This window comes from Artibeus jamaicensis, unplaced genomic scaffold (genome assembly GCF_021234435.1).
Source record: "Artibeus jamaicensis isolate MK-2021 breed Jamaican fruit bat unplaced genomic scaffold, CSHL_Jam_final contig_354, whole genome shotgun sequence".
Taxonomy (NCBI): Eukaryota; Metazoa; Chordata; class Mammalia; order Chiroptera; family Phyllostomidae; genus Artibeus; species Artibeus jamaicensis.
Genome location: NW_026521803.1, coordinates 22225012 through 22249270, shown reverse-complemented (window position 1 = coordinate 22249270; position 24259 = coordinate 22225012). Strand labels below are relative to the sequence as shown.

At 39.2% G+C, this 24259-nt stretch overlaps 1 long non-coding RNA gene across 4 annotated transcripts in view; it reads right to left on the bottom strand.

Moving 5' to 3' along the window:
• LOC119056148 (uncharacterized) overlaps positions 1-24259 on the bottom strand; it is a 134472-nt gene that overhangs the window by 56488 nt on the left and 53725 nt on the right. For 2 of the 4 annotated variants that reach the window (XR_008391406.1, XR_008391407.1), the window contains 2 exons: positions 11326-11511; positions 2675-6381 (listed from right to left, as the gene is read on the bottom strand). This is a non-coding gene — a long non-coding RNA (uncharacterized LOC119056148). The remainder of the gene's footprint in view (positions 1-2674; positions 6382-11325; positions 11512-24259) is intronic. The other 2 variants (XR_008391408.1, XR_008391409.1) reach the window with 2 other exon arrangements.

Here is a 24259-nt window from a genome sequence, read left to right as displayed (position 1 = left end):
TTTCCTCTGCTCAGTAGAGTTTGGTGACTGATTTACCTTTATTTCTCTGCAGCAATCAGCATGTTTCCTTGCAGCTCAGCAGAGGTGCAAACCTGCTGCCTCCTGACTTTTGAACTGGAGGTCAGACTTTCATGGAGGTCCTAGGGTGAGCTGTGCACTCCCTGGGTCCCTGGGAAGATCACAAAGCCACCAGATAACGCCAACGACACAGTTGGAAGTGCTAGCAAGGAGCCAAGAGTTCATGGCCCAGGGAATCAATATAACACATTTGAAGTTTTCAGCCTATGCAGGCATTAGTATTGCATTAATGAGAGAGTAGAATGTTGTGATTAGGAAAGTAAAGCAGAAATCCAAAGATTTGTTGAAGCATATTCTCTTACAACTGATTAATTAGGAGTAAGAAGAACACTCTGAAATGCTTGAGTTCATTTACCTACAAATTATTAACCTTAACTTTATGATATGCCAGTCAAGAAAATTAGGTATTAGAGATGATAGGAAAAAGTCATTTGAATTCACTTTTAACTTTTGAAAACAACACATGGTGTTTGAAATGCTATTATTAATTTTGTGTTTAGTTGACTAATATCAACATGTTTCTTAATTCATGCTCTCCTCGTGCCCTCAGAATAAATGATCCATAAACACAAGGATGGTGTCTGGCTTGTTCACTTCATGCAACTTGGAACTAAGGTTCTGAGACAGAAAGGAAAAGAGGTAGATGGGGCAGGTGAGGAGCTGGAAGGGAATGCAGCTCCCTAGGGAGCTTGGAGTTGCCTTGGGAGCAACTGCCTGCCTTGTTTGCTCTCTTCCAAACAGAAAAGAATGCAACCTAATTTGCTATTTCTTAGGGACAGCAACCTAAAGCATAGAAGGGGCTCAGTAAACCCACATTCATTGAATGAACGCATACATGAGTAATGCATTTTACTCTTTATAGATGGAAGACAATCACTGTGCTACCAGTTAACAGAGAAGCTGGTCCTCAGCACCACTTCAAATTCCTTGGCTTTTGGTAGATTATTGTCCTGTTTCTGAGTATTCCCCTTTCCTAATTATTATCAGTCTTCTTTCTGGTACTTAAGAGCTTTACCTGTTTCTTCTCATCTGTTATCCAAGTCTGCCCACCTACTAAGCTCAGACACCTACTGGGAATGGAAGTCACTTTGTTACTTCTCACATGGCTATTTCTATGTTTTATTCTATCATTGTCCTGTGTGGTTTCCCAGGTCCCTAGACCTTGGTCTCAAGTATTACTGGCCTGCAACCTCTATCCTTTGAAGTAATTCTATCAGTGTCAGGTTGTAGGGGACCGGTTTGTTTAAGTCTGGCAAATGGAACTCAGCTCTCTATAGAAAACCTACAGAAGTGAAGTGGTGGGCAGGATCCAGACCTTCGAACCAAGTTTTCCCATAGGAATCAGGCCTAGAAAATGCATACAGACTGTTATGGCTTGTTCTTGCTAAAACTCCATCACCCTGGTCTAAAACAACAAATGTGTATTGTCTATCTTCAAGGTAATTTCCAAAGCCTGTATGAGTTCTCCCAAGGACAGAGCTAATCAGCTCATCGCCATTCCCCTCTGCATGTTATTTTTATTTCCTTGATTGTACCTAAAATGTAGACAATAATGTTCTATGTGATAGATAATAAATCTTTCTCTGATGTAAGACCCCAAGAAAACAATAAAAGCCTGTCTAGACAAGGGTCGGGGCGCTCCTCTCTTGAGGGAGTGGCCGGGGCACCATCGGCACTTTCCCCTTGAGAGAGTAGTCCTGCCTGTTCTTTTTTTCTCCACAGGATTGTTGTCACCTGTGCATTCATTCTCGTCGTCGGTCACAATAGTCCACCACACAGAGTCCACCACATCAGGTAATATATTAAAATCAGTCACAGTTGAGATGACTTTGTGTCAATTTCCTCTTTGACTGTGACAAAGAAGACTCCAGTATATCACTGGTTTTTTACAAACCACTCTCCTTCTTAACCCGAACTACCCCCCTCTTTCCTCTTAAGTTCCTAGTCCTGAGGATGGTGTTTCTGCACAAAAACAAAAACGACACCCACAGCCACACACCCGCTCCTCCAGATACTGCCATCTAACACTTCCTCAAATAATGTCCAATTCATCAGAGTGATATCATATATCCCAAATCAAAATCTGTTTTAAACCCCTCCATTTCTCTTATCTCTTAATCATCCCGCTAGGTCAAGCCACCAACATATCTTGCATGAGTTCTACAGTGAATTCTCTGTTGCTTTCTCTGCATCTTCTCTCAGTCAGTCCATTCTCAGTTTCCAACTAAGAGATCTACAAAACATGAATCTCTCATACCCCTCACCTCCTACAGAGTCGTGCTAGTCGTCTTTCTGTTCACCATCACATTCGCCCTGTTTTTCCATTCCTTACCATGCCCCTTCCACTATGGCTCCCATCATTTCTTCGAGAAAAAAAAATAAGCTCTTTTCCATCCTAAGACCTTTGTGCATATTCACTTATAAAATGGGGACACTAGTTTTATATTTCTTCATCTAACGCCTTTCTTTCTTCTATTACCTCTCAGGTCTTTGCTTTACCTTTCCTGTATCCACATCTTTTCCTATATCCACATTTACTCCTATACATACTTTATTTATTTTCTATCACTGCACTTGGTTTTCATCATTTACTTACCTATTATTTGGTTTCCTTGCTGGAATGTAAGCTCAATAAACAATGTCTGACTGTTCAGCATTTATTCCACCAACACAAAATATTGTGATCAGCACAGGGTGATGTTCAATAAACAATGGCTGAATGAAGAAATGAATGAATAAACTTAAATCTAGCTTTTCTTGGTGAGCATTCATGCAGGTTTCTCTTAATTCACACCAATCAATCTTTAGTCTTATAAACCTAGGTATTTTATAACCTGGCTATGGAAGAATCCACACACTCCTCTATTAATCCAACTAAAACATCTCTCTTTAAAGATGTAATGGTTTTCAGCAATTTTTATGTTTTTTCTTTTTCAGTTCTGAATACCTGTATATTTGGCTTGACAAATAGGTTATATTCACACACACATACATATATTCTGAAACTGAAATTTTGTTATTAAAAATGTGTACTTATTCTTACATGTTTAAACTTCCGTCACACTGGGAGCACTCTCCATTTGATGCAATACTCCTGTCAAAATCTTTTTTCCACCACTGCTCAAAGCAGTTTTTGGACCCATCAGTTTTGATGCCTTTTAGTGGTTCTGGCATTTTTTGTCTCACCTCTTCCACATTGGCAAAATATTTCCTTTTGAGGACTTTTTTCCCATCTGGGGAAACAAAAAAGTTGCTTGGGAGGAGACTGGGTGAGTAGGGAGGGTGGCACATGGACAATATGCTGTTTTTGGTGAAAAACTGCTGAGTACTCAGCACGGTGTGGGCGGGTGTGCTCATAAGTCCACCCATTATGGGTGAAAAGGGAAAACGTGGTGAAAGAGTCTTCAGAAAAAGTTCACTGAGGCCAACTCAGCCTCTCACAACAATGCCAGTTGGTACAGTGATACAGATAAGTTCCTAGAACACTCACTACGTCAGGAAAGATTGTACTATAAGGGCTCTCTCCTCCAGAAAATAATGATGATTTTTGGGGGTCCTTCCTCATATATATTATTTAAGGGGCATTAAGGTGTTCTCTTTCTCTCAGGTGACACATTGCTTAAAATTATACTTGCAGAGAAAGAACACAAAAAGGAGGGGAAAGTGACAACTAATTGTTTTTCTAAAATGTCTTATGTGTCATTTAATAACATTGAACTCTCTCTATTTCAAAGAAGACACAGCCAGTATTTTAACATTTCATCCCAAAGGAAATGAAATATTCGGCCAAATCACAACTTGTATTTCTTTTTGTTGTCATTCATAAAGCAGACATATCAAAGACGTTAGAGGGCTAATCACGCTAACTGAAGAGAGAGAGAAAGAGAGACTTGTTTGCTACCATTCCTTCTTGCTTCCAGACAACCACTGTTTCCCCTCCTTGCACCTTTGCTTCCTCTGAGTATCCATTTTACAATTTGATTCCATGGGATTTTGCTTTCAGAGATCACTGAGATAAATTGCTGTGAGCTTGGTACCAGGAACAGCTGAGTTAGAGGATCAGCTGTGTCACTAAAGCTGAGTAGTTTGAGACAGTTTTGTCATCTATAAAATGCTATCACTAAAACCTATCTTCTTGGATCTCCCTAGCAGTTAAATGAGATATTGAGTGACTAGTAAGAGCATAGTGTAATATATGTGGTAAACCTTAATTTTTACCCGTTTTAATAGATAAACACATTTTGACAAGGGACCCAACGACCAGAAGAGCCTTTCAATATTAAAATAATTGATTGCAAATCTTAGAATATCAGGCACCACCATGAAATGTTACTGGGGGAGATGGATTCTTTAGGTGACTTGTTTCTTCTCTAGACCTTTCAAGACTTTCTTAGTTACTTCTCAATGCCTCAACCCAACTTCATGCAAGCAATTAAGCCCAAAGCAGAATTTGTTTTACTCAGCAGGTCATAGATAAAATGTAGTTAATGGGTTCAACACTTACTTAAAGGAAACGTGTTTGGCTACATGGGTGATAAGAGTTGCCTCGCAATCGAGATTGTACCTTTTGTTCATTCATTGGGAAATTCTTGCTGTAATGGCAGAGACATTTTGCCCCAAAGCAAGAGACTGTGTGTATACATGTTTATGGCTGACAACCCCAATTTATGCTCTTGTTTCCCTACATTCCTTTGAGTGGGGATAGAACAAGAATGACAATGCAGGATGAGCCATACTGCCATTCATTTACAGTGCTTAATTAAATGTCCTCTCCTTGTATTTTATCTATTATTCTTGGGCTCTAGGGACACTGGGCAGTATGAAGTTTTAAGTCACAATTCCAGTCACTAAGTGTGTGCTAGAGCTTGTAATAAGTTTGTCTAAAGTCTTTCCCACCTCTGCTTCCCATAGCAGGCTCATTTACCTTTCTGAAACAGAACAGAGCTGTTTTTAGATTCCCCTGATTTCCACAGACAAGACACTCCTGGGAACCCACTGTAGAAAGTGTTTGCTAAGGCACATTCTTAGCTGACTGGCTGATGAGGGAATAGGGAAAAGCAGCTAGAAAGCCCATGTCCTATATGCTTCATCCCAGCCTCAGAGTTATTAATTGTACATCACAGCATTCTCTTTTCTCTAAATACATGTCTAACTCATTTATTAAAACTTCATACTAATTACTTCCATTGCATCCCTCGATGAGTTGATTCCATATGCAATGTATTAATTATCTGCTCTGAAAAGACTCTAACATAAATTCCTCTGGTGTCTGTCCATTATCGCTTCTTAAAACCATGCCCCTTCATTCTTTTATTTGGTGATTACTTATTCTAGTTGCTTTCTCTCCTGCTATGCCCTTATGGACACAGCAATCATGTTAGTAAGAGAGATTTGCAACAAAATACTGCTAGAAGTGAGTCCATATCCTTGAAATAGTCCTCTATTCCAGCAAACCATAAGGTCTGCTGAACATTTTGAAATAGGCTACTACTTCCTCTCTAGGTTTTTAAAAGCATGAGAACATGAGTGACTGAGACCAGATTTTTGGGTCAGTATAATTTAACATAATCATCTTCCTGTATTGATGAAAGAGTAAATAGCTGCAGCAATAAAGGAGGAAGGGAGAGTGAAGACAATAGGAAGACTGATAAGCAAAGGAGAACTCTTCCTGATAAGTAATGTGCCATGTGTTTTACTCTTGAAAAATAAGAAACAGCCATTGAAAACCCTTGGAGGGGCCACAGCACACCACATGTTCTCTGTCTGTCGTGATAGTGGTTGTCGCCAAAGACAAAATTAGAAAGGTTTCACTTCTAGTAAAAGAGCAGCAAACAATCAGCTTCTTGCAATCATTTCCTTTGTTTTCAGAAGCAATATGTGATTTTTCACTCAGATCAAAATGGATAGACTTCCTAATGACTAAGCTGGATGCTTACCTTCCTGATATACAAATAATTTTGGAAGACTGACCGGCAAGTCTGCTTCTCAATTATCCAAGTGGTTTGTAAATGTGACATAGTTTTTGATATTTGGAAACTATCAAATATTTGGAAGCCCTGATTCTGAAAACTTGATTGCCATTTTATTTCCTGGTAATGCAGGTTGACCTATACATATTATTTCTTGGAGAAATGGATACTGGTTGGTCAGAATGTGACCAATAGTCTAGAGAGTAATTTAACCATATTAGCATGAAGAGTAAGCCAGAACTCACCTTTCTTATTGGCTTAACCACCATGTACAATTATCATAACCCCTTTCTGCATGTGACTGAAATGGACAGAGATACCAGGTGAATTTCAGCTGCAAGGCAAATACGACGTTTAAGAACTGAGGATATGTAAAGGCACTCCATAGGAATCCAAACACATGGCATCTGTCTCTGATTTAACTTAATCCCTCCAAACTTCAGCTCTATAATATGTACAATAAAAACAATGCCTGCTTTACCAGCATTTTAAGGATCAGTTGTTTGATGATCATAGTGCTTTAATACTAAGAAAATTAGTACTTATTATCTAATATGTTATATTATTATATTATTGGTCAAATTGGCCAGTGTCTACTTGAAGATTAGTCCTATATCAATGTTCTTTTTCCTCTTTATTTTGGAAGTATAGGTGCAAATTATTAAATTCCAGGAATCTATTGTTTGATTCATAATCTATTGTAGTTTATTTTGTTGTACCTATTCTGTTCTATTCTATTCTACTCTATTCTATCTACATTTTGATATTTTCTTGATGATTTAACTAATCTCATTGGGTACCTGAAGCCCATAAATCAATCCTGGAAATATCCTGGAGCTCACATTTAATGACATGGAAATAGTTCTTCTCTATCTAGTCTGTGAAATAACTGGACATTTAAAACACCTCCCCAAAGATCTGCATCTCAAAACATGAGCTTGCCTTGAAGGAGCCCTTCGTGAGAACTTAGGTCTGGAAATGGGATCACCAGTGCCTTATTGATGTTACAGGCCCACAGCAGCCTTCTAGAGAGATTTTCTATGTTGTATTTCACTATTATAACTCCATCATGGTCAATTAGCAAGACAGACTCCTGGATTTTAGGCTTGAAAATGAGGCTTCTTGATTATTTATGTTTCTAGGATGTTATTGAGTAATTCAGCTTAGTAAATAACTTCAATGTGTTCCATCATGATGACTGTAAATCCAGGTGTTAATACTCTCAGATGGCCCATCATCTCACTGGAGATACCTAATAAAGCAGCCATTAACCAACCGTATATGGTGATGTAAACTATACCACTTGCTGAACTTCCCATTATCAAGAGTACCACTGTGGAGGTGGAGGAGATTATCTAAGTAGGGACTTGCCATGATCATAAAGAAACCATGGAAAAAAGATATTTCCTTTACTCTGTGAAAAATGTGTGTGAATAAGGCATCAAGCCTCAAAGGTAGGTATGAAGGAAAAGTTTGATAGGCTGCATTATAAAGTTAGAAGGATAAAGTACTCTCACACTACAGGCATTAAGCAAATGTGGGATGTAGCAGCTTCTAGTGTCGCTGATTTGTTCCAGAGGGTGTTCAGTTACATTCCCTTTGGAAAATCTAACATCACAGAGGATTGAAAATCAGATTCAGGAGACAAAGGGTTCTTGTGCTTCCATCTATGAATATACCCAGAAAAGCCTCTGACATTATAAGAATTTGGGTCAAAAGTTGTCAAGTGGCCCTGGCCAGGTACTGGGTAGTTCATTTGATTGGACCATCGTCTCATATGACAAGGTTGTGGGTTCAATCCCCAGTCAGGGTACATACAAAAATGAGCCAATGAATGAATAAATAAGTAGAAAACAATAAATCTCTCATCTCTCCCCCTCTCTCTCAGATCAACAAATATTTTTAAAGTTATCACTTGGTTTTATGCTTTGGGGAGATGAAGAATAAAGAACCCACATGTCCTAAACAAAACGGCGTGTAGAATATGGGAACAGTGAACAAAGGCTACACTGTGACCCTAGAAATATGGCTTCTAGTCTTAGTTCTTCCTTCAGACTAATCAGCTGTTAGAAACTTGTCAGTTCACTTTGGCTGTCAGTTTCTTCTAGTTGAGGGAAGTTGGATTTCTACAGACAGGGTTTGGGGGTGGTTACTGTCTTATCTTTTACCAGGGCAAATATTATTGACTTGTTTATGTTTCAGAAATGTTGAACCCAGCCGTGACATCACAGTCCTCTCCACAGTGTCTGCTGCGTGGAACAGCTGCCTGCCCCGTGAGCAGAAACAGGATGTGGAAGAAAACTCTTGGGCTGCAACATAATTGCAGGCCTGTGTGGTCTTTTCAGTTGTCAGTCTTGGTGGTTAGCAAAATGACTCAATCTCCTACCCATGTGGAAGTCCAGGGCTTTGCCAGTATTATTGGAGCCCTAAGAAGCCAGAATTTGTGTTGGCCCATTCCACGTCAACACTACTTCTTCCTTCTCTTCTCTTTCTTTTTAGCCTTCTCCTCCTTTTTCAATTATTTCTGTCACTGGACACAGTCTGTCTGAAATTTCTGACTCAGAAGAAAAAAAGGTATCCTCTTCATTTTGCCCGGAGAAGACAGAGTCACTCTGTTCCAAATAGCCTCAAATATTTGAATACCCCCAATGATTAGTTGCATATCTACATATTTAACCATCAAGAGTAACAGACCGGCACTGGGCGAGATGCTGTGGGAAACTGGAAGAGCTGCAAGGCTGGTCTTTGCCTTACCAGAGTTCATAATCTTATGAAGGAGAGGAAAATATGTACAAAACACCCCCAAGGAAACATAAAGTACTATAACAATATACAATCTTTAAAATAGCATCTATCCCGCAAACTGTTGACAGATTAATCTTCCCCAAGCAGTGCTTTTATTCTGTCCTCTGCCTCTCAACAGCCTTCACAGCCTTATTTCTTATCACATTAAGTCCAAACCCTCCGCTGTTTTTCAGGAACCCCTCAATCTGACTTCACCTAGTTTGTCCAAATTTATGTCCTAGTCTTTCCCCACCAGGCCAGAACGTCTCCAAACTTTTGATCATGATGTCTTCCCCAGCTTGAATGTAGAAAGTATGGCCCCAATCCCACCTCACCTTTCAGATCCTTAAAATATTAGAATATCACCCCATAATTCAATATATACATAAAACAAGGGAAAAAAAAGGTTAAATCGAAGTTCCCCGTTGAAAATATTTTTTTGGTGGAGTAGGTCACACTGATCTTTCATTTATTTAAATACCAATATGGTATCAATAGCCTTTAATTATGTATTTTGGCTTTCTGGGCTTTTTCACTTATTACTTGAGTGACTGTGAACTGTAATCTTAATCTCCTGAAGCCTGGTTGCCTGAACTATAAAATTGGAACACCCAGCAGAATTACTACTGTGAAAGCTAAAGATAATATATTTAAGGCCCTGGTAATTGGGCTTGGCTAGTTAGCATGCAGTAAATATCCTTAAATCACTACAAAAGTAAAAATGTACAACTACAGTAATATCAAAACTGACTGAATCTACTGTGATTATCTATTTCGACATATCATCAAGATTATATGGTTCTTAGATTTAGGAAAACAAATATTTTGGGTTTCATGTAGCACAGAGATAATAAATATTTGACAATTGGTTAAAATGTAAGTTTTCTAGTTCACATTTGAGTAGCAATGTAATATAATGAGTGTGAGGTTCCAATCTGGAGCAATATTCCTGAGTTCAAATCCCTGTTCCTCCCTCACTTACTGTGAGGCCTTCAGCAAGTTACTTAAACTCTCTTTGCCTCAGATTTCCTCATCTAAAAGTAGATACAATAGTACCTATCTCATAGGGTTGCTATGAGAGTTGTGTGAGTGAAAATTTATAGAGTTAATATCTGTAACATAAAATATTTATGCTTAGGATTGTAATTAGCAAGTAGCAAGCACTACATCAGTATTCATGAAATACAATTCTAAACATATATGACTTTCCTTGACCAGCATTTTAGTTCTTTTATCTCATCTGACTCATTTTTCCCATCACTGAAATATTAAAAGCGATCAGAAAAAAATCTACAGATCATCTGATGCAGAAGTTTTTTCCAGAAAACAGAGTTAAATTACAAATATTGATGGCAAGCGTAGAGCAGAGTATGTTGGTCTTCAATGCTGTATAAATTTAATTCAGATAATAAAGCCTGGCCACAGGGCAACTCGAGGAAGAACAAGGCATTCCAGCAGGTACTCTCCAAGTCTGTGTGGGACCTGGAGCCTCATTCATCATCCTTCCAGATGGAATCAGTTGTTCGCATTTCCTTTTTGTTAGTTCTACAGAGTCAACAGAATCTCTTGTGATTCAACCACAAGTCTTGGGGTCGGCACTCAGTAAAGACTGCCAACTGCCCCAACTCTGATGTTCTCCACTACTGTCATTCAATTCTCTCTCTTCTCTTTTTACTAGGACCACTTCTCTAGCCATGAGCAGTAAATTCAATTTCCTCTCCTCATAATCTCTTACTCGTAGCTTCTGCACATTAGTTTTCCCCTTCACGACCCATTGCCATTGTGCCTTGCTACTCTGTGTCTCACACTCTCACACTCTAGGTGGCTCTGTGGGCAGTGTTCTTGGGTGTGTTACCTCACGGGCTGTTGGACCAGCTGTAGGAGTTCTCTGTGGTTCAGGAATCCTCCAAGTTAGCTTTGATCTAGATAGGGGCACAAGGAATTTGCAAAAATTCAAGCCAGTACACATGGACTAGTTCATGCTTGGATCCATGCGGAAGAGAGCAGGCAATTTTAGGATATTATAGTGAAGTGTTAGTAAGGCATTCTAGGCATTGGGTGCATTACAAAGGGGTTAGAAAAAACTATTTAAATCTGGCCCCCCGCTGGCCAAATAGTACTTGCACCTTCACTCTTCTTTTCTCCATCTCTTTTTCTTTATTCTTCTATCTTCTGAAACTTTTTTTTGCTATAGTTCTGGGAATTAGTATTCACAATTTGTTCACAACCAGATTTTATTTCCACACCAAAGTACCAGGCATCTGCCATTTAGTTTAGCTATTAAAAACTTCCTTCCAAAATTGGAAGCATGGCCAGTATGTTTAACAGTATGTTTGAGAGAAAGACTGTCATATCAGAAGAGGAAGTGCAAGACATTAACAAAGGCATTTGACTTAGCCTGACCAAATGCGCTCCTAAATCTGGGGGTGCATAGAACTGATTGGGGGTGAACAGAATTTTTCAGTGGACTATTGTTTAAGGGCAATCTCCTTACCTCTATGATGAGTATTGGGAGCAGTAAGAACAATCACATGGGTCTTTGGGAATCTGACCAATTTCTGAACTTGATTTTTCAAGCCAGGCGACATCAAGTACATCCAGATTGGAATCCTGATGCCTTGCTGTTACTTTGCAAAACTGCTCTCCAGTTCTTAAGCAGAATGTGCATGCCCATGGAGAACTGGAAAGGAAATGCAAACTATTTTATTTTTCAAAATAGTATTTATTTGCATAATAATATACAGTGATGTGAAAGCTTGTTCTGGCACTGCCTCACAAAGGCCATATGACCTTTGGCAATTGACCCCTAACTCAGTCTCCAGGAAGGCTAACTAAATCATTTCTGCAGTTCCTTTGGTTCGCATAGCACAATGATTTTATTAATCTCCAAACAAATAAGGTTGAGTTAATTCTCACAAACTCTTAACCTTTAAAATGAATTTTAAGAATATTATATAAAGTGATAATACTTTGCCAAGGTCCTGCTGAGTTATTTTATGTTCTCCAGCGCTCTGGTCAATTTTATAAAAGACTGTAAGTGCTAGGCTTCATATGGAATTCCAGGTCCATATTCAGGCCAACATACCAAACCTGTCTTCTGACTTCTGTGCATCCCTGTGTGAAATTGTGTCTGTGTTTTGCTGATTAGGTGGTTGCTGGTGTGTAGGGAAGAAACATGTCCAGGAATCTTCAATGATAAACAACACAGCCTGTTAAAGGGGGTTGGGGGGCCCACACATCCATCCTCATGACCTTTTTTGGTTGGCTTAGGGGCCCAGAAACACTTAGCCTCGCAGTTGTGCCTATACTTGGCTTTATTCGAGTCAGCCATTAAAAAAAAAGAGAGGGCAAAACCAATGTTATATTCATTGTTTATATTTCTGGTGGTGAGAAGATAAATTTTAAAAATGCCCTAATAAAAATTGAAAGCAAATGGAGTAACATCCAAGGAAAATGTTGGTCCTGTATTAAAAGCGACTTCTCCACATCAGCTCATTCCAGATGCACAGCTGGTCGCCTTGCAACAGCCACCGTCACTCTGTAAAAGGCTCCCTTACAGGCTGTGCAGCCTGTCTGCTTTGCATCCCCTGTGGTGCCTTAGCCCCTTTTTACTGTTTCTGTGTTTATCCCAAAGAAAAGTGCAGCGTGAAGCAACATATCTGCTGTGCCTAGTGATTCAATTGGGAACTATAAGACTATACTACATGCCATAGCTTTGGCCTTTTATGGCACAATAAATTTGGGGTTTGTTAATGGATCCGCTATAAAAGATTAAAATTCATTTATAAATATTGATTCACAGTCTATTATGTTAAGATTATCTACAGATTAAAAATGAAAACTATGTTAAAACAACATTAAAGTATTAGATTCAGATCTTCGCGGCCTGGCACAAATCATCTTCAGTGTTGAGAGCAAAAGGACAGAGAAGCTATTCTTTTGTTGGAGAGAGAAAAAGAGGAAATCTTAATGACATGGTCCAATATGCATCCGGTTAAAGAGTCCTGTGATGAACATTTCTTCCTGTTTGACCAACTTGAGATTTCTACGGTTGAGAGGAACAAGTGTTATTTGAACAGGAGTTCCAATCACAATTTAATGGTAATAATCAAAGACAACCTCACTTATCTTTAGATTAATGCTGCCTGGCATTCAGTCATTCAGCTGATCTTCTTAAAGAAACAAAAATCTCACGCATTCTACCCGAAGGGTAATTATTTCTTTCAGTTGACTTGTCAGAGCCATGGACATAGTCACAGGCTTCAAACATAATGGAGCTCTGTCACCATTCACCAAGGCAACATAGATTTACTTTCCAATCTTTTCCCTCATTTTTTATGATTAGCAAAAATATGTCAATCTTGAGTTTACTGGTTAATTGCCACGTTGAGGGTAACAATGCCGGGCATGCATAGAGCATTTTATCCTTACGAAATGGATTTCATAGATGCTGTCTCGATGATCCTCACAACGTTCCTGAGGGGTGGGTGGGGCTGAGTTTAGCCCTTGGTCTGAAGGACTGCAGCAGAGACGATGCAGTGCCTGAGTCAGGTCATCCCACCATCATCTGCATCTATTGCCCTTTAGCTCCCCACACCTGACCGCTCTCATTTTTGTAAATACATATTCGGAAATCTATTCTTGGTCAGATACCTAAAAATATCCTCTTCCTTAAAATCTAAAACTTCACCAGAGAATTTCATGTAATGATGGGTACGTTAATATTATCTTAATGACAGTTGGTTACATCTGATAACATGAGGACATGACTCTAGGACACCCAACGATAGCTTGTATCTTTTGTGTGTGTATATTCATTTTACATCTAGACTTTTAAATTCATATTGACTTAACCAATCATACAGACTCTCTCCTGGGTCTGTGTGTGTGTGTGTGTGTGTGTGTGTGTGTGTGTGTAAACAGAGGAATACTAATACTGCATTTTCTGTTCTGTAACTAATATGATTTATTTTAGATAAATTTGTTTACTCAATTAATGCTGTCCTTGTTTCACACAGTAAATGTAAAAAGCTACACCTAAGACAAAACTTTCCTTAACCAATCATCGGAAATCTGGCCCTCCACAGATGTGTCAATTACTGCTGTATCTTTCTACAGATACATTTATGTGTATTGTGTGCCTGATTGTTTTACAACAAATATATTATGCTCTGTGCAATATTCTAATGCTTTTGTTTGATTTTTCAGTCAAAAGTATATTTTGACAATCTATAAATATACCCATTTATATATTTATTGATTGTCGCTACAATGTGCTATAATATGAATGTACCACATTTAAAGTCATCTCCCTGCTAAATTAATATTTGTATTATTGCCAGATTTCCCCCAATATAAACAATGCTGGGTGAATATTCTCCTACATGACTCACTTGGCGCATGTGCTGATTTTTCTAGGGCAGAACCTGTTAAGTGCTGATGGTAGATCATAGAGTATGCAGGGTTTTTTTTTATTTAAATAGCTATTGCTCAATGTACTTCCCTTCAATGATTGTACCAATTTACAATTCCATCAGCTGTAAATGAGAGTATGCTATACCCCCACACAGTTGCCAGTATGTGATTCTAACAGACCTTCTGATCTAAGCATTTAAGAATAGTTGAAATAACAAATGTACAAGCCATAAGTACCAAAAGCCTACTATTATGTTTGGTTCCCAAGGTTACGGAGATGCAACAGCTAAATAAAAACCCGGATGGGGAGAGCAAGGAGATGCTTTAATTAGGTTGGAGTGTGAGCCTAAGCTGAGGCTGTTTATCTGGGAGACAAGACTTAAGAAGAAAAACATGCAGCTGTCCTCAGATGTTTGAAAGACTCATGCAGCGGAGCTTCCAGAATGCAGAACCAGGGCCAAAGTACAGAAAGAGGAAGAACAGGGGCATATTCAATCTAAACCAGTGAAGCCTCACACATCAGGCAGAACCTTCACTTGTGCAGCCTGGACATAGCAACAACCCATGCAATAATTTACACGATCATATGAATCCTTTTATAGAATTCGCAAAGATATTCTCACCTCAGTAGGTTAAGACCACATTCTCTTTCCACTCTAACTTTTCTCCTGTCAGTTTAGCCTTTTGTCAGGTGACCTTAGAGTAGCTGCAGGCTTTCCTGAAATTTGGGTACAGGGAAGTTAGTTTGAAGATACACTGAATGTGGATTTAGTGGGTTAGAGTTATGTGGTACACAGTCACTTCTATGTATGGTTAAATTACCCCTAGCCAGGTTCCACAGGCTAGTACATATTCAAGAAATGAATCTGTAGAGCTCAAATAAAAATGATCTTAAGGCTATACTTCATACACATAATAGTCTATGAGTAGGCTGTCCCTTCCCTAACTTTAAAGCCTGACAGACTGAACACCACTACTTGGCATTCAGCCCTACCTTCTGGCTCCCGTCAGGCGCTACACGGTCTTGTAGTCTCATTGCCCTGAGTGCCCTCCATCCACTGCATTCAAACCATCCCCCTAGTTGGTGCCGGGCCGTGCTGTTGCTACGCTCCATCGCCTAACATGGCCTTTCCCTTTGCATCTGTACAGGTTCTTAGTAATTCCTCGGTAATCTGACACAAAGTACAAACACTGCGGAAGATAACATAAAACTCTTGAATGTCCTGCTGAAAGGATATTTGTCAGAAATTCGTCAATGTATGTTTTCAATTCACAGAGAATTTTAGATGTTTCACTACATCATACACTCATATACACGAATTTAAATAGCCTGATATCTTATAGCTTATATATAGAAAAAACGAGAGATGTTTGCCCAATTTTTACAACAATCTTAATTCATGTAAAATTGAAGACAATAAGTTATGATGCTAAGTAAAATTGAACAAAGTATCGATGATTTTTAAAAAACACATTTCCTCCCTGGCTGGCTTAGCTCAGTGGATTGAGCATGGGCTTCAAACTAAGGGGTCGCTGGTTCGATTCCCAGTCAGGGCACATGCCTGGGTTGCAGGCCAAGTCCCCAGTGGGGGCCATGTGGGAAGCAACCAACACACTGATGTTTCTCTCCCTCTTTTTCTCCCTACCTTCCCCTCTCTCTAAAAATAAATAAATAAATAAATATCTTTAAAGATTTTATTTATTTATCTTTAGAGGGGAAGGGAAGGAGAGAGGGAGAGAAACATCAGTGTATGGTTGCCTTTCATGCGTCCCCTGCTGGGAACTGGCCTGCAGGGAACCAGCCTGCAACCCCAGTATGTGCCCTGACTGGGAACCGAACCACGATTGTCTGGTTCGCAAGCCCGTGCTCAATCCACTGAGCTGCTACACCAGCCAGTAAAATATTTTTTAAAAATTTTCATCAAACATTGCTAAAGGAAAGACTGAATTATCTTCCTAGTCATGCCATAAAAAAGTAACATTATAAAATTATTGTCACATGGAGATGTGATCAAAGGGTCAGCCATCAAAGTTTTGGGAAAACAGTAGATAAGCGTACTATACAACTAATAAAAATATTGTAAGAAATACAGATATGCAATTTTCTGGATTTAGTAGTTTTAAAAATGGATAATGTGTTATATTTCACTTACCATTAACTTTCATACTTGATTTAAGATTTATATGTATTAGTCTTTCCCTTTAAGAAGGGCACCACAGTACCCAGGCCTTTAGCTCTGGAAGCCTTGGGTATTTTCCTGGAGAAGTAGCTATGTTTTGCTGTTTCTTTAGGATCTGTGTTCCCCCCTGAGGAGGCAGTGGGGCTTGTACATCTGAAATAAACTAAAGGCTGAATTATTTTTAGTATGAAAATTAATTTAAAAAGTGTGAACTATTTCAAAAATCAAATACCCATGTCTTTAAAGCTGCTCTATATCCCCATTTCTCAACATGAGAAAGAATATCTTCAGAGAATAGATTAATTAGACCCAAGTACTTTTTCTTTACAAAATAAAGGGCAAGAAGAAGAAGGAAGAGGAGAAGGAGGGGTTGGGGGAAAAGGGAATATGCTATCATCTATCTGTACAGAGAGCTTTTCTAGACTGGGATTGAAAGTGTCCTTCTGTAAGAGGATACAGATCACCTACGAGACTGTACAAAACAGAGATGCCAGAGTGTGCACACACAGCAAGCTACTGAGAGCCCTCTTTTCCTCCAGTTTAGATATTACTCGAAATTCGCAAGTTCAGAGTGAAGTAGCACCCAGTTCCCCTGGCATTCACTCTAGTTTGCCTTTGGCAAAATGCTACTTACGTTACTTCTTCTTATATTTAAGGGGAGCAAAAAAAAAAAAAGATTTTCCAAAGCATGTTTGAAACGGCCCAAGGGCTCTTGAATATCAAATAGCTGATATTAAATAACATGAATGATTGAAGTGTAAATGAATAAAAAGAAATTTTTTAAGTATTTTCCTCTTTACATTAAATTCCTTTAGAACGCTAAGAGAAATGGGAGCTAAATATCTGAAAAATGCTCTGAAATATTGGATGACCAAAACCAAACGATGCTTATCTATGCACACAAAATGAATCCAGGGTGGGGTGAAAGCAGGTTTACAGTTGTGAGTACGTGGAACACGGAGTTTACTTTTGTCTTATTATTTATTAATTATTGTATTATTTTCCCTACAAACAACTGTTGACCTACTTTTGCACCACCCGTATGTAGAAACACATAAGTATACGGGTAAAGACAGAACTAGGTTGTACTTATTTTACAACCTGGAAACACTTTGATAGTGAAAATGTTGTAATAAATGTTGATAAAATGGGAAGTGATTTGTTCTGTTGTTCTGAATAATGAGATCGTTCCACCTTTTTGTCGAAAATAGCATTTGGAACCCCCATAAGTCAGTGTCCCCAGTTTGATTTTTCTCTCCGCCACTCTCACCCTCCCGTGTCGCCATCTCTTGGCCAGCACTCTCAAAACCCTGCTGATGAGCAGGAGGCGCAAACTGATTAGTGGGCTGGACCTCTGGATGCAAACACTTCAAGTTTTCTTTTCACAAAAGGGCAACTTGGTCCATGGGATCCTTAATGTCAGCAAGCAGGTATGCAAATGTATCTGCCCTTGTGGCCCACACATATTAAGTAAAAATACAGAAGGCATTTTCATTAGATGATAAACCCAGCTGAAGTTCAGGTTCATAGAATTCCCCAAAGAATTTCTAAATTCTTAGCATTTTTTTGGAGCTAGCAATATGCAGTATCCTTTGAGCATTTTTCTTTTGCTTTTCTCTTCTTTAATCTTGTGCATTTTAAGTCTGGCAGTGGCTGGAAGAGAGACATATCTAATATTTGAATCATAAAATTTTATGGGCAAGTTTCATTCTTCAAAGTATATGTGGATATTAAAATTTAACTTTTGTCCAAAATGTCCTGTTTTAATCACTTTGAGAATTGACTTGATCACAATTTCAAAGTTTCATTTATGTCTCAGATTTTTCTTTAAGCTCCTCTTTTATTCTGCAAACTAAAATGAATATTAATCTTTTTGTTCTCATGAGGGACACAGCATGGGTACATTTCAAAAATGTGTGTGGGTACTTTTGGTTTTTACAATGACTGGCACCAAGGGGTGGCGCAAAGTATCAAGGGCTGACCCTGCACAAGAAAGAACTGGTTTGCATTCCCTGTTATTTTGCGGTGTGCCAACAGACACCCATGTGGGTAAAACATCAGCTTGTTAATACCTAAGGCTAGAACACCACCTGTTTTAGGTTATAAACTCAGAATATTATATTCCAAGTGATAATGTTCATGACAATGTCAAAAACGCAACTATTGTGAAAGTCAAGGGTAGATGTTACTTTGTTTTATTTAGAACTTTTCTAGAGGTGTCTCCATCGCAAGAAATCATTCACTGGTGGTGACACTGCCTTCAGGATCGGAACTGTCCAGTCAGTACAACCCTGTAAGTCTATACTTGCAACTGTCACCCACACAGTACCCATCAGCTCTGCACTCACTGTGACTTCTAGGGTCAGTGTGCATGACCATTTATGTTTTGACACAATTCAATTATTTTTCTTTTTAAGTTATGATGCACGTAGGTTACATTATCTAGAACTTTATAACAAGATGTAAGGGAGCAATATAAAGTATTTGTTACCAAACCAGGTCCCTGGGACCGACAGGAATGAAACGCACTGCTCAAAAGGAAGCCAGGCTTTTCACAAAGATGCTGATCCTCCAACAGTCCTTTCAAAGGGTGACTAGAGTCGCTCCTCCCTCGTCTCATGTCATCAGATTAAGGATTTTTCTCCTTATCAGTGCCATTTACGAAGTTGAGGGCCATTCTGTTTCATTCCTGGTTCATTCTCATCCTAACACTTCCATTTCATCTGGCCTTGTAATTTCAGTATCCACCTGGATGATGTTCCCCAACCCCATCCTCTAGGTTCTTTATAGTCCCTCTTCTGCAAGGATCTTGAATTTCACTTTATCTCTGCTGCCAGCATAGGTACACCTTGGACCTTACCAACAGAGCTGACCCACTCCCTATACAGCTTCCATTGTAACAATCTCATTCACTGATGATTATTATCCACTATTAGAGTTTTCACTCTAAACAAGAGATTTTATTTTATTTTTTAAGATATTATTTATTTATTTTTAGAGAGAAGAGAAGGGAAGGAGAAAGAGAGGGAAACATCAATGTGTGGTTGCCTCTCATGCTGGGGACCTGGCCTGCAACCCAGGCTTGTGCCCTGACTGGGAATCGAACCAATGACCCTTTGGTTTGCAGGCCAGCACTCAATGCACTGAGCTGCATCAGCCAGGGCAAAACATCAGACTTTATAGGCTTTTGGCTGCACAAGGACCTGTGATTGATCCTGTCACCCTTCCAGTGTCCCTCACTCTTTCTCCATAACTTCATTTCCTTCAATCCTTGAGATTCCATCTTTAGTATTAGTTCCTTGTTTACTGTAACTCTAAACTCTCTCTAGCCTCTTTTTCCTTATTATATTCACTTGGGAAAAAATACTAAACTTTGTTAAATTTCACCCCTACCTATTCTGAATCCTAGAGCCCAAAACAAAACAAACAAAAAACATAACCATGCTGACTGACACCACTTTAAACTTGTGGCCACAAACATCACAAGGATCCTGGTATTGTCTGATAAAGCTAAAATATATCCCTTTCACTGGCTTTTTCCTGTGCCTGGAGGATGCTTTCTCCAGATATCCTAATGGCTCTCTTCTTCACATCCTTTTCTGAGAGCTCGATAACACAACATCAGTAAAACCCATCTGGACCTTTTTACTTGAATTAGTGCACCCAGGCTTGTCAGGCAATCCCTAACCCTGTTTTAGCTCTCTTCTAACCTTATCAGCATCTACCATACTATATATTCTATTTACTTGTGTATTGTCAACTCTTTGATTGCATTAAAAGGTAAGCTTGATAAGGGCAAAGAATTTCCCTAGAATGGTTCACAGCACTTATACGTTTGTTTGTATGACTGCCAGATATAAAATGTATCCTTGCTTTCTAAGATGTAGAGATCAATTTCCTTGCTGAAGCCATCTCAATTGTTCTATAGCTAACTTAGTCTCAGGAAACATCTTTGACCAATTGATATTCAAGGACTCTGTAAAAATTTCAAGGCTTCCATAAATATGGCGTACATATCTGCATGCTATACTGCAATGCAATCTCCTCTCAATGCTTCCCATTCCTTCACCATAATAATTTATAGTCCATAATGCACAAACTCCTTTAACAAATAGGAGGGACAATACAATGGTGCTTTCCTGCTGCTGGCATGTTTTTGGCATTTTGTGATCTGTAACATTGAAAATTAATTGCATGGAAACCAATTTTCACCATCTTTTCAAATTTTCCATCATAATACTTTGCATTACCATTGAGTATAATATTTGAAGTCACTTAATGATTTATGTCATATTTATTTATCTTTATCCATATTTATATATTGGATGGGGGAAACAAGGTGTCTGCTAGGGAAGCATAGAGATGGGCCTGTGATGGGCAAAGGTAAGAGTGTGAGCAGTACCAGAGGGTGGGAAAGAACATGATTTTTGCAAGGCAGTCACCCAGCGGTGGGAGAAGAAAAGGATTCCAAGATAAAAGGCCACATTTAACCAGGTTGTGTTCTGGGCAGTTCACAAGAAGTTACTTCAGAATCAAGCATAGAATATTTGCCACCAGAAAGATCCTTTAAATGAAGAATCAAGAAGCAAGAGAGAATAAGAAGATTGGGAAATGAATCCAGAAATTATAAACTGATTGAATGATGTATAGAATCAAATTTTAAGTACAAAGACAGAGAGCATGGTAGGAAAAGGAAGGTTTAGGATGGATTTGAAATATGTCTAGTATAAACAGTAGCTATGGTGCTTTCCCCATTAGTGGGTAGACAGATTTTATTAGGTGATAGAGTGATGTCTTCATTGCTTCAGAATCATACTGTGTACAAGTGTTTGGGGAAGATAATCATTAATGAATGTATGAGCACTACCACATGCCTAGAACTAGAGAACACATTAAAGCTTTGATAAAGTGTAATGACAGGGTCTTTCTTCATAAGAAGCTTATAATTTAGTTAGAAATAAAAGGCAAGCTTTCTACATGGCATAATCAGCAAATTGGCTAGGGTATAACATAATGTTTAAATTGCATGATAGGCAATAAGCTAAACTGATTATCACAGCTGACAGGATCTAAGTTATCTGGCATTCAGATGGGCTGGTCTTACTCCCCTGCCACACCAAGGGAGGAGTGAAAAAATCATTGCCATGTAGATTATACCTGCCATTCAAATTGCTGTAGGAGATATGGCTGGGTGGGAATGGAATTAGGGATTCTAGGTGACAGTCATTTTTCGTAACCCATGAAGGAGTTGTCCTTCGGAAGGTCTATGCAAGGCAGCACAAGGGACTCCAGAAATAAGGTACAGCCCTGCGGAATGGCAGGAGTCATGTTAGGAAGTCGGAAATGGTGTGAATGCACTGAACCATGGGCAAAGACCCAGGCACAGGCCAACAAAGGAAAACGAAGTTCCAAACAGGACTGGTCATCAAATATCATTTCATGACGAAACACGTGGTCTTAATGTACTTCCAGCGTTTGTTAGTTCATTGAAAAAGACAGGTAGGAATGAATATATTATGCAGGGCAGATAACAAAAACAATTAAAACTCAAAGGCAGCCCAAAGCTGAAGGTCACAGGTTTGATTCCTGGTCAGGGCACATGCCCGGGTTGTGGGTTTGGTCCCCATTCAGAACCTATATGAGAGGCAACCAATGGATGTTTCTCTTTCATATGAATGTTTCTCTTTCTCTCTTTCTCCCTCCCTTCCTCTCTCTCTAAAAATAAACAAAGTCTTTTTAAAAACCCTCGAGATACAGATCAATGTGGATTAGAGGCATCAAGGAAAGCTCCGTGGAAGAAACACGCTTGAGGATAGTCTTGGAGCACAAGAGCTACAGGAGTAAGGCACGGAGGAGAAAACGTCCAAGTCTGTCAAGTGTGGGACAAGTACAAGCATCTTAAATTAAAACGAGTATGGCCATGAAATAGTGAGAAGGCTGGGCTGGAGAATGACAAAGATGGCCATGCTGCTGGCTCATTTTCAGATAGACCCGATACTTGGTTGCTGCCTTTGCTTGTCACTCTCCCTCCATTCTTATCCATCTGGCTGGGTAAGCTCGGCGCTCAGGCATGTGCATGAAGCTCCTAAAGTAAACCCATGCACAGTCATTAGGAAAATGAACCAGGTCCCTGGGGAAGCATTGTGATATACAGTGTCTGAGCTTCCTCAATATCCTTATGTAATAAGGTGCCTTATAAATGTTATTAGCTGCAGGTTTTATGGCAAATTTTATGCCATTTTGATTATGATGCCGCTGGATGACAGCTAGTTTACGTTGCTTAAACATCCTCTGTATCTAATGTCGAAAGGAAGCTAATTAGCTATAACCATGAAAATGGCTGTGTCATGTGAAAAGGGAACTATGTAGAGTACATTTCTTTACCTCAGGATGGAGGATGTTATACAACGATTACCTTCAATTTTAAAACATTTAGGCAAGCTGAAAGTCAGAGAAAGGGAATTTAAAAATGAGAACGTGTGGCTGCTGCTTTCTGAAGACATTTGTATTTCGGCGGGCATTCGTGACCCAAATTCTTTAATGGTTTATGGCCCAATGAATCACTCCCTCTCAGTCACCAATTCCGTGTGCTTGTCGGTTTATTAACGGTTCCTGACATATCATCGGTCCCCATTTCTTTAGCACGCTCACAACAACAGATTCAGAACGTTATTTAGGACTCATTATTCACTCAAATCAAACATGGAAGAGCACAATCTGGGGAGTGGGGATATTTTATTAGTGTGTGTTGTATCCTAAGTTCCTCACCAACATAAAACACTACAAAGAGTCTATAAATCTAATTAAGAGCATTAGAGTAAAAAAAGAAATCACTGAATATTTAGTTCGGATAGGCAAAGCTTATGCAGAAGGAAAGTTCTTAGTTGCAGTTATAAATGGCGATTGAAAAATCCTAGTTACTTTTGAACACTTAGATACAGAATTGACACAGTGTTTACTATAAAATAAGCATAAACATGGGAAACAGGTAAAAATGACTGCTTCTTTTATCGTCGAGAGAAGATTTTTATCCAGAAAAGCAACATCACAAGTTCAGGGGAATGTATTTCAGATTTTCTCATGCACCATTGAAAAAGGCATTTCTTCAAGAAATAGGTTTTCCCTTTGTTGATAGGCAAGGAATCCATGGGGGTCAAATGAGCCGGGAGGGATTTTTGAGAGGAGTGAGTGAGGTGACAACTGCTTTCAAGACAGCCTCTGTCTTACCACGTGTTGGCTTTTGAATAACCGGAGTTGGCAAATGGGTAGCCTATGGCTGAAATAGGGCCCACAGATAGATTTGGTTTATCTTTAACAGCATATTATTATCTTCAAGCCAACATCTAAATTCAGGAGATTTTACATAAAAAGCCCATTCTCTGGCTTTTGGGAAGATCCAGCAACACTGATTCTGCATTCTTGCCTGGCAACCAGCAGCTGCCACCTCGGGGTGGGGCCCGTCTTCTCAAGCCAGCTGCCCTCTCGCCCCTCTCTGGTCATCCCCAGTATGGCTTCCTGCTTTGTTTTAGGAACTGCCCTACACTGGAGGGGCCCCTTTCTCCAGAAATGAGAGAATCCTTCACCAAAATTTGGTAGCTGAAAGAGAACACTCGCATAAATCCTCTCTTAACAGAATGTTTGCTAGTGATGCTCTGGCTCCCATATATGGGGAAGATGTTGGACATTTCTTCCCCAAAAACCCCTAGGAAACCAAAACCCCAAAAAACATATGGATGGTGTATATCCCTTCTGCCTTTGAGGTCATAATGCCTTATTGGATCCTTTGTCTGAAACAGAGGTAAGCACCTGAACTTTAGGAAAGTAATGAGTTAA